The sequence below is a fragment of the Periophthalmus magnuspinnatus genome, chromosome 10 (genome assembly GCF_009829125.3).
Source record: "Periophthalmus magnuspinnatus isolate fPerMag1 chromosome 10, fPerMag1.2.pri, whole genome shotgun sequence".
Taxonomy (NCBI): Eukaryota; Metazoa; Chordata; class Actinopteri; order Gobiiformes; family Gobiidae; genus Periophthalmus; species Periophthalmus magnuspinnatus.
In genome coordinates, this window is record NC_047135.1 from 8891534 (window position 1) to 8903007 (window position 11474).

Sequence of the window (11474 nt, forward strand, 5' to 3'; positions counted from 1 at the left end):
ACGAGCTGCACTGTTGCTTTGTAACTGTAAGTTTAACCTGGTTTTATATTAAGAGTTTTGCATTTGTTGCGACCTTGAGTGTGCATTTGACCCAACCCTTCAATGGGGACTCATCTCCATTGAGCTAGTCTTGGTCAGGACTACCTTTAGCTGGAGGATGGTACCACACCCAGAGAGAGGGAGAACCATGCAAACTCCACAGAGACAGACTTGGGAGTTAAACCTGGAACCTTCTTTCTGTGGGGCAGGAGGATTAGCCACTTGGCCACTGTGCCGCTAATAAAGGTGCACTTGTTTGTCCTTTTGACTGAGGTTGGGAGTACACACACTTTGTCAACGTGAATGGGCTCATGTTGTAACATTACCTCACTATTCTAAAGATGTTTTCTACTCTAAAATTGCACCATAAGCAAAAATATAATAGGGTTGTAGACCTTTAGTCGATTAATTGGTCGTGGAGTTTTAGTTATTTGAAACATATTTGTCAGTGAATCATTGTATTTAGACCAAAGGGCGTGTTGTATTTTGTTTCATTCACACATGTTTAACACCCAAATCCTGCATATTTAGGCTGAGTTCTGTTCAGTAGCTGTTAAACTACCGTATCATGACATCACAAAGTGGAACAGAGCATTTTGAGCTCTGAGGATGTAAACAGACTAATAACACAGAATTACTCAAACATGCGTGACTGAAACAAAACACAACTCGGGGTATGTTTTTGATGAGATTGTAACATTCTATAAAGGTGACAAGAGTCGATTTTGCGTCATATAGGACCTTTAAGGATTTATGTGGGACAGCAGCAAAAAGGAGCAGTCAGTGAGTGAATTAGGTGAAGATTAGGGTATTTATATGTAAAAATGCAGATTAAACTCATAATTCACAAGTTTAATCAGTCATTATATAAATACTTTGTTCCCTAGTGCTTTTTCGGCATAAATAGTAGTTTTTGCATGAACTCCCGTGCAGGTACAGTCTTGTGAGTGCAGTTTCTAATACACAGAGATATGTAAAAGTTTAAAGAGCTTTTGCTGCACCCCATTTTTAGTCCATTAACCGATCAGCAGGACATGTCTTTAGTCGACTAAGAATTTCTTCTTGGCCTGAGACATAATGCGTGAAAGTGTCCAGGAGGTGTTTAACTACAAACTAATGAAGGGAGTAATTATCAGTCTCCTATTGTAATGTTCTGGCTTTCACTGATACAGGAAACCCCAGAGGGCACATTCATGCGTGTGTGAAATTAATGTAGTGTAGTCCCTGTTTATAATACTGGAAACTGGAAAGACAATTGTTGTTTTTTTTAGCTTAGGTTTTTTTTTTTTTGGTTTTTTTTCATTTTGAGTTTCTGCCGTACCTTACAGACATTAAGTTGTAATTTGCATTTTGTATACCAACCGTGACTGCATGTGGTTATAGATATTGGTGTAAACATATGAATGAGATGCACAGAGGCGGCTGGGAGGTGACAATGGTTCACCGTCAATAGAGAATACAAGACATGTTTTTATTCTTCAAAATACCTTTGAAAACATAAATCCTCAAAGTGAACAGGGTCTGCAGTAAATGATAACATAATAACGGCCAATAATGTAATAATACTGGCCAAGTTTAAATGTAATAATCCTATAATGTAATAACAGGCCAATCAGGTAATAATGCCTTGCCAATAATGTTATACTTTATTACATTATTGGCTGCATATTACAATATTGACTCGACAAAGGGGAAAAAAGATCATAATGTGATAGCTGCAGCCAATAATTAAGTACTTCAAAATTATCGCATTTTAACTCTTTGCTTGTAAAGTTTTGTGAGGGGGAAGAGGTTGGAGTTAATAAGGGACACAAACTAAATGGGGGGTGTCTTGCATAAATACATTTTCTATATCAAAAAATGTAAAATGTCCTATGAATATTAAAGCAGTCCAGCAGTCCAGCTTCGGAAAATACATTTTGCATGGATTGTGAAGTTGTTGAAAATAAGCAAAACCTCTGGTAGGCTAGAGGTTGCTATTACATAAAAAGGGCTGACAGTAAAAGAGTTAGGTGAAAGTTTGGTTTGATTCAATGATACACGAATTATAATTCTACACTGATTTTCTTTATTTTAATATCACTATTGCTATGTTTTGCGTACATGGATTATCAACTCATGCTCAAAAATTGCACCGGCAACCCAGTCAATCACGCAAACCATTTGACCAAACACAAGTATCACATTATTACGGGCTTATTACATTTAGTTTAGCCAAATTACTACATTATTACGTTATCAGTTGCCACAGTGTTGCCATTCCACAGACCTGACCTGTAACTTGGATTGCATGGAAATCAATTTAATCTCATAATGTGGAACAATGTTGACAAAGCAAAAACATCTCTAGGAATATCAGCTGGTGATGGATCCCTCACCAGAAAAGTTACGCAGTGCACCTTTAAAGAGCTATGTTACTTATCTGCTTGTCTCCATGGAGATGTTATAGTTTTCCTGTAATTGTCCACATTGTGACATTAAACTTATCTGTCTATCTTACATTTATTCAATTACTGTCGATATGGCTTGAAACACACACATTCTGACTTTGAGTGTGGTCGCCTCTCCACAGATCTGACCTGTAACTTGGCCTGGAGGCATGGAGATAGATAGATTAATGCCAAAGTGTGGAAAAAAAATGCAGGCATAACAAAAACAGCTACATGGAGACACGCAGGTTATAGATCCCATCCAGAAAAGTTACACAGCGCACCTTAAAACATGCACAGTAGTGTACAGTACTGCACAAAATGCTCTGAATATGCACTTTACATTTGAAAGCTTTTGTGCAATTTTACAGGCAGTTAGCTATAGTTGACAAATGTGTTCTGGGCCCTGTAGTTCCCACATATGTTATTTGTCCACCTCTCTGCTACGTTGTTGTGGAAATACAGGTTCCTATTATGTGAAGACAACAGGACTGCCATATACAACCATCTATCAAAGGTACACATCCCAAACACTGAGGTAATTGGATCAACAATGGACAATAGAGCTGTGTGTATTCAGCTGGACCAGTTAGCTAACAAGAACAGGTTTGCTGACAGAGCTCCTTAAAGAGTTTAATTGGTCAAGTCCTTTGTAAAAATGTCATGGTGTAATTTATTATTACTGGGAAGCCATTTGTCCTGAATATGGGTTGCTATGGTAGTTCAAAGGGGCTGTATCGGATTTTTACTGTTTTAAAAAGGTGAAAAATAGTAACTAGTTTATTTTAAATGATTTGCAATGATCCAAAGTTATTCCACACTTACTTTAATTATTCACAGTGATGAGTTTATAAGCGCTTTTCACATTTTTCAGAGGCCGAAGCAGAGTTTTGCTGCAGCTGTAATACTAACAATAACTCACATGCTAACCACACACTTCCTGAAGTTAGATGTATATATATTTTAATAGTTCTTGTACCTCTCTGTCTGAAAAAGCCCTCTCTGATACTGTATTAACAAAGATTTGTACATAGGCATTTTCTTTCAGCATAATCCTGCTCATTCTAAAGTAAAATTTTCAAATGTCAATGTTGTAAAGTAAATAAAATCATATATATGGGACTTTGTATTTTATTTTTATATCCTTTTATTCTTTATATAATTGAATTTGGTAATCTTGGTATTTTCTGTGAGACAGGATTTCAAGGTACCCTTCAGTCATAAATAAGGCTATGGCTCCATCTGGTGGTCAAATAGAGAATAGTACTATGCAATTACACAAGTTTAGTTAATACTATTTTATTTTTAGCAGTATTTTTATTTGTATTTCTATTTGCTCATTTCACTGATCAGTTTATTATCTATTATACAAATGACCAAAGGTGACTACTATTGGGCTTTCAAAGCATAGTTGAGATATTTTCAAAGCTTTGGTTTGTGTTTCCTGAGTGGCTCTGTATTCACTACTGTTTGGGCATTTTACAGAAACAATTGAAATATTTGTCCCTTATATTTGTCATATGGAAGTAACCAGCAAGATGACGTAGTAATCTTTATTTTCCTATTATTAGTTTTTCTCCGGGCTACTTTTTACAGCCAATATTTTATTACAGTCTGTTCTCATGTATTTATTTATTTATTTATTTATTTATTTAACCAGGTAAAATGTTTGAGAGCTAATCTGCTGCAAATTTACCTAGTTCTGCTCTGAAGTTGTTGAAAAAATAAAAATTTAAAATCCTAGGGCCAGTAGATAATGCACAAAATACCATATACACAGTTTATTAGAGGGAAAATACCTGAACTAATATGTAATTCATCAGCTCTCACTGTTAGTAGAGCTTTTAACAGGTATGAGCAAGGGCAGCTGCAGAATGACATTTATTTTATAGATCTGGATAGCCCAATAACCCAGCACCAAAATACTGGTTAACATCGTGTTCTGTATTCATGATGGGATGAATGTAGTGCCCTACAGTGGCAATAGAATCAGAATCAGAATCAGAATCACTTTTATTGATCCCCGAAGGGAAATTCTCTTAGTTAACAGATGCCACAACCACAGGATAGAATTTAAAAATAAGAATAAAAAGTCATTTAAATAAGAATAAAATTGTGCAATAAGAATAAAGTGTCATGCAATAAGAATAAAGTGTCAGTGTTAAACAAAATAAATAAATAGATCATCTCACAAAATCACACACTATTTACATCTATGTACAAAGTGGAATATTGGAGTATTGAAGTGTTTGGTTACAGAACGGAGTTTAACAGTTTGATGGCGACAGGCAGGAAAGATTTCCTGTGTCTCTCAGTGGAGCAGCGTGGCAGTAACAGTCTGTGGCTGAACGAGCTCTTCAGATTGGCCAGCACCTCGTGGAGGGGGTGGAGGGGAGAGTCCAGAATAGTCCTGACTTTGGTCAACATCCTCCTGTCCGACACGACAGTCAGAGAGTCCAGCTCCTCCCCCACAACATGACCAGCCTTCCTGATGATCTTATTGAGTCTATTCGTGTCCCTCATGCGCAGACTGCTGCCCCAGCAGACCACAGCGTACATGATGGCACTGGCCACCATAGACTCATAGAACATCCTGAGCATCGTCCTGCAGATGTCAAAGGACCTCAGCCTCCTCAGGAAATAGAGGCGGCTCTGGCCCTTCTTATAGACTGCGTCCACGTTTCTGCTCCAGTCCAGTTTATTGTCCAAGTACACTCCCAAGTACTTGTACTCCTCCACCACGTCCACACTGACCCCATGGATGGAGATGGGAGTCACAGCCGCTTTGGTCCTCCTCAGGTCCACCACCAGTTCTTTTGTCTTGGTCACGTTGAGTTGAAGGTAGTTCTTCTCACTCCACGTGACAAAGTTGTCCACAACAGTCCTATACTCCCTCTCGTCACCACCGCTGATGCATCCCACCACTGCAGAGTCATCAGAAAACTTCTGAAGGTGGCAAGTCTCACTGCAGTAGCTGAAGTCCGTGGTGTAGAGAGTGAAGAGGAAGGGAGAGAGGACTGTCCCTTGTGGAGTCCCGGTGTTGCTGACCACTCTGTCTGACACACAGCCCTGTAAGCGTACATACTGTGGTCTTCCAGTGAGATAGTCCACAATCCAGGACACCAGGGAGTCCTCCACCTGCATCACCGCCAGCTTCTCAGCCAGCAGAGCCGGCCTGATGGTGTCAAAGGCACTGGAGAAGTCAAAAAACATGACCCTCACAGTGGCAGCCGGTGTGTCCAGGTGGGGGTAGACCCTGTGGAGTAGGGTCAAGATGGCGTCATCTACTCCGAGATGGGGCTGGTAGGCGAACTGGAGGGGGTCCTGCAGATGTTGGACCCTGGGCCGCAGCTGCTCCAAGACGAGTCGTTCCAGAGTCTTCATGATGTGGGAGGTCAGTGCCACAGGCCTATAGTCCTTGGGGTCGCTGGGGTGCGGCGTCTTCGGGACAGGGACGAGGCACGATGTCTTCCACAGCAGGGGGACTCTCTGAAGACTCAGGCTCAGGTTGAAGATCAGGTGCAGGACACCACTTAGCTGAGGGGCACAGTTCTTTAAGACCCTGGGACTCACTCCATCAGGCCCTGGAGCTTTGCCAGCCCTGAGTCTCAGCAGCTGTCTCTTCACCTGCTCTTCAGTGACAGTCAGTGTGGAGGTGTCAGGAGGGGGAGGGGTGGAGCTGTCGGAGGTGTGAGCAGAGTCTTCCCCTGGAGATGGGCGGGGGAGGGGGGTGGGGGAGGCTACTGGCTGGAGATGGTAGTTGCCTGCCAGTTCAAAGCGATTAAAGAAGATGGCTTGTGTCCTGTGATGGCTCTCATGCCGCTCCAGACTTCCCTGATGTTATTCTGTCGGAGTCTCCCCTCCAGCTTCCTCCCATGTCTCTGTTTGGCCTTCCTCAGCTTCACCTTCAGTTCCTTCTGAGCAGACCGGGCCTCCTCCTTGTTGCCAGCTCTGTAGGCCCTCCTCTTCCTGATTAGTATGGTTTTAATGTCCTTGGTTATCCACGGTTGTTGTTTGGATAACATTTCACAGTTCTTGCTGGGACTATTGAGTCCTCACAGAAGTTGATGTAGCTGGTGATGCAGTCGTTCAGCCCGTCCAGGTCTTCTCCATGTGGTTCTGTTAGTACAGCCCAATCAGTCTCCTCAAAACAGCACTGTAGCATCTCCATGCCCTCATCCGTCCATCTCCTCACAGTCCTTGTTGTTGGGGGGAGGCGCTTCACAAGAGGGAGGTAAGCTGCTTTGAGGTGAACCAGAATGTGATCAGACCCACCCAATGGGGGCAGTGGTGTGGCCAGGTATGCATTCCTGACATTAGCATAACAAAGGTCTAATGTCCTTTCCTCCCTGGTGGGACAGTTCACAAACTGGTGAAAATGGGAGAGAGTCTTGTCCAAACTAACATGGTTGAAGTCCCCAGAAATCACAATGAGAGCAGTAGGGTGAACCGTCTGTATCCGGGCCACAACTGCGTGAATGGCGTCACAGGCGCTGCGAGGGTTGGCTGAGGGGGGTGTGTAGACTCCAACAAAAACAACATGAGAGAACTCTCTCGGCAAATAATAGGGACGTAGTCCAACAGTGCATAGTTCCACATCAGGGCTGCAGATCCGTTCCTTTACGGTGATGTGATTAGGACTGCACCAGCGGTGGTTGACGAGCAGAGCGAGGCCTCCCCCGCGGCTCTTACCGGTGCTGGCGCGGTCTCTGTCTGCCCTGACTGTAGAGAAGCCCGCGATGGTCACGTTGTCATCTGGGACGTCTTCATGCAGCCATGTCTCCGTAAAACACATCAGGCTGCACTCTCGATATTCCCTCTGACTCTAGCACTAGAAATAGAAGTTTTTGAAGTAGTTGTAACAGTATTGCGTGTAGAGTTGTGCTGTGTAACTTTCTTATTTTATAGACTCTAATTTATGTGTACTTCATTTTGGAATATTTTGCAGGAATATTAGTTTGTAGCTTGAATACATTTTCTTCAATTCAAATACATGCAGTTTCACCTCTCACCAGCAGATGGCACAAAAGGGCCACATACTAATCAGACCTAAAATTATTTTCACTCAATGAAGCTCATTCAAAAGTAATATTTTATGCAGCATACTACTACTACTACTACTACTACTACTACTACTACTACTACTACTACTACTACTACTACTACTACTACTACTACTACTACTACTAATAATAATAATAATAATAATAATAATAATAATAATTCTGCTACAACAACTAGAACAACTGCCATGACTACAATAACTACTACTCCTACTACTATTACCACCACTACTGCTACTGCTACTAGCACTACTAAAACTGTTACAGCTATTACAATTAAGACTATTACTATTGCTACTAATACTGCTACAACTACCACCACCACCACTACTACTACTATTACTACAACTACTACTACTACTACTATTGCTACAACAACTACTGCTTCTACCACTACAACTACTACTACTGCTACTACTACTACAACAGCTACTACTACTACTACTACTACTACTACAACTATTACTACTGCTACTACTACAAAAACAGAACAGCTACTACAATTACAGCCAGTTTTAGGTCTTCTAGCGGGCCACATGGTTCATATTGGTAGCAATGGAAGAACTACTTGTAAAAAGGGTGCCGTATTTTTTTTTTTTTTAACCAGGCTACATTTCAGTTTTGCTTCTTTTTCAGTTCCTATTTCATTTCCTGTTTGTCACACGCGCAGACAGAGCTAGCCACAGCAAACAGTCACCGTCTCTTCGTTTTTTGTTTTTTTTATCTAGAGCTCCTGCAGTTTTTTGTGACGCCATCCCGGCATGCACCTCCAAACCCCGGATTTACCTAAATCTAGATTGACAGTAGAAGTGGATTTCTGCAGCTAAAGGGGCTAGGAGCTAATTAAGCCATACATTAATTAATTTCTGAATGTACTTTTACTTTTTTTTTTTTTTTTTTTTTAATGATTCAGTTATAGGCCCATAATGATCTAAAAACTTTGTGTAAAAAGTTTGTGCATTATCAATCAATTATTATAGTATTGATTAGAGAAACGGTGGTGCTTGTCGCGGCGGCAATCCCCGAACCCGGTGGTGGACACCGGAAGTAAGGGATGCCGTCAAGCTGAAGAAGGAGTCCTATCGAGCCTTGTTGGCTCGTGGGACTCCTGAGGCAGCTGATGAGTACCGGCGGGCCAAGCGTGCCGCGGCTCGGGCAGTCACAGAGGCAAAAACTCGGGGTTGGGAGGAGTTCGGGGAGGCCATGGAGGAGGACTATCGGACGGCCTCAAAGAGATTCTGGCAAACTGTCCGACGCCTCAGGAGGGGAAAGCAGTGCTTCACCAACACTGTTTACAGTGCGGGTGGAGAGCTGCTGACCTCGACTGGGGATGTTGTCGGGCGGTGGAAGGAATACTTTGAGGATCTCCTCAATCCCACTGTCACGTCTTCCGAGGAGGAAGCAGAAACTGGGGACCCAGAGGCGGACTCGTCCATCACCCTGGCTGAAGTCACTGAGGTGGTTGGCAAGCTCCTCGGTGGCAAGGCTCCGGGGGTGGACGAGATCCGCCCTGAGTACCTCAAGTCTCTGGATGTTGTGGGACTGTCTTGGCTGACACGTCTCTGCAACATCGCGTGGCGGTTGGGGACAGTACCTGTGGAATGGCAGACCGGGGTGGTGGTCCCTCTGTATAAGAAGGGGGACCGGAGGGTGTGTTCCAATTACAGGGGAATCACACTCCTCAGCCTTCCCGGTAAGGTCTATTCCAGGGTGCTGGAGAGGAGAATCCGACCGATAGTCGAACCTCGGATTCAGGAGGAGCAGTGTGGTTTTCGTCCTGGTCGTGGAACACTGGACCAGCTCTATACTCTCCATCGGGTCCTCATGGGAGCATGCCCAACCAGTCCACATGTGTTTTGTGGATCTGGAGAAGGCATTCGACCGTGTCCCTCGTGGTGTCCTTTGGGGGGTGCTCTGGGAGTATGGGGTCCGGGGCTCTTTGCTAAGGGCTGTCCGGTCCCTGTATGACCGGAGCAGGAGCTGTGTTTGCATTGCCGGCAGTAAGTCAGACCTGTTCCCAGTGCATGTTGGACTCCGCCAGGGCTGCCCTTTGTCACCGGTTCTGTTCATTATATTTATGGACAGAATTTCTAGGCGCAGCCAGGGGCCGGAGGGGGCCTGGTTTGGGAACCACAGGATTTCATCTCTGCTGTTTGCGGATGATGTTGTCCTGATGGCTTCTTCGAGCCAGGACCTGCAGCAGGCACTGGGGCGGTTTGCAGCCGAGTGTGAAGCGGCTGGGATGAGAATCAGCTCCTCCAAATCCGAGGCCATGGTTCTCGACCGGAAAAAGGTGGTTTGCTCTCTCCGGGTGGGTGGTGAGTCTCTGCCCCAAGTGGAGGAGTTCAAGTATCTCGGGGTCTTGTTCACGAGTGAGGGAAGGATGGAGCGTGAGATTGACAGGCGGATCGGTGCAGCGTCTGCAGTGATGCGGTCGCTGTATCGGTCCGTTGTGGTAAAGAAGGAGCTGAGCCGGAAGGCGAAGCTCTCGATTTACCGGTCAATCTACGTTCCTACCCTCACCTATGGTCATGAGCTCTGGGTAATGACCGAAAGGACAAGATCGCGGATACAAGCGGCTGAAATGGGCTTCCTCCGCAGAGTGGCCGGGCGCACCCTTAGGGATAGGGTGAGGAGCTCGGTCACACGGGAGGAGCTCGGAGTAGAGCCGCTGCTCCTACACGTTGAGAGGAACCAGCTGAGGTGGCTCGGGCATCTGCTCAGGATGCCTCCTGGACGCCTCCCTAGGGAGGTGTTCTGGGCATGTCCCACCGGGAGGAGGCCCCGGGGAAGACCCAGGACACGCTGGAGGGACTATGTCTCTCGGCTGGCCTGGGAACGCCTTGGGGTCCCACCGGAGGAGCTGGAGGACGTGTCCGGGGTGAGGGAAGTCTGGGAGTCCCTGCTTAGACTGCTGCCCCCGCGACCCGGCCCCGGATAAGCGGAAGAAAATGGATGGATGGATGATTAGAGAAACGACCCCAAATGTTTTTTGCTTAACACTTTAAATTGTTTAAATGTCACCTGTAGAAAATAAGTGTGAGTTTATTTTGTAGTAAGTGTGAATTTATTGCATTGACATGAGTGAATTAGCTGCTAAAAGGCTACAACATCTGCACATGAGTAAGAGCACATCATGTTTTCCCAAACATCTCTAGAGATGCTTTTTTATATAAGAAGGTGAAAGGTAAACAAGATGTCCAGATATTGCAGAGGTAAAACTAAATCTAGGCGATCACAGCCATGCCAGGTATGGGTCACTAATGTTTAATCTGACTAGTTTTCATATAAATCATTGTCTACAATTCAATTTAGTGACAAAAAAACAAAACTCTGGTTCCAGGAATACATTTTCCAGTCATTTTCCCAATAGATGTTTGGATGTTTTAAGTCCAAAAAGCACATTTAAATACTATTATAGATCTTGTGGACATGAGTCACCACAAAGCAGATTAGCCCTGTGCAAGATTTCAGTAGTTTTTTTGTGCGTGTGTGTTTTCTGTAAAGTCTATGGGAAAAATTTATGGGAGTTTCAGAAGCGTGGGAGTGGGCGATCACTGTTGAGCTCCATATGGTATGTGAGGAATAACAAACTGCACTAGTTTAAAATGAACTAGTTGTTTTTCACATTTTTAAGATAAAAAAATAAAAAAATAAAAATCAGGAAATTTAAGGCAATGGTTTTCAAACTTTTATGCAAGTGTGAACAAATTAGGGCAGACACTTTCCAAAAGTTCAACTGTGTACATAATTAGAATATGTTTTTATGTTATTTTTCTTCTTTTATATCAAATTATAAACATACAAGTAATAATGATTGGCAGAGACCCAAACAAATGATAACAACCCACAAACATCTTCGAGAAGCCAGTAGAATTAAAAAAAAAAGAAAGAAAATGGACTGTGAACAAATAGACAAAATATGGAGCCTCTCCCTGTAACT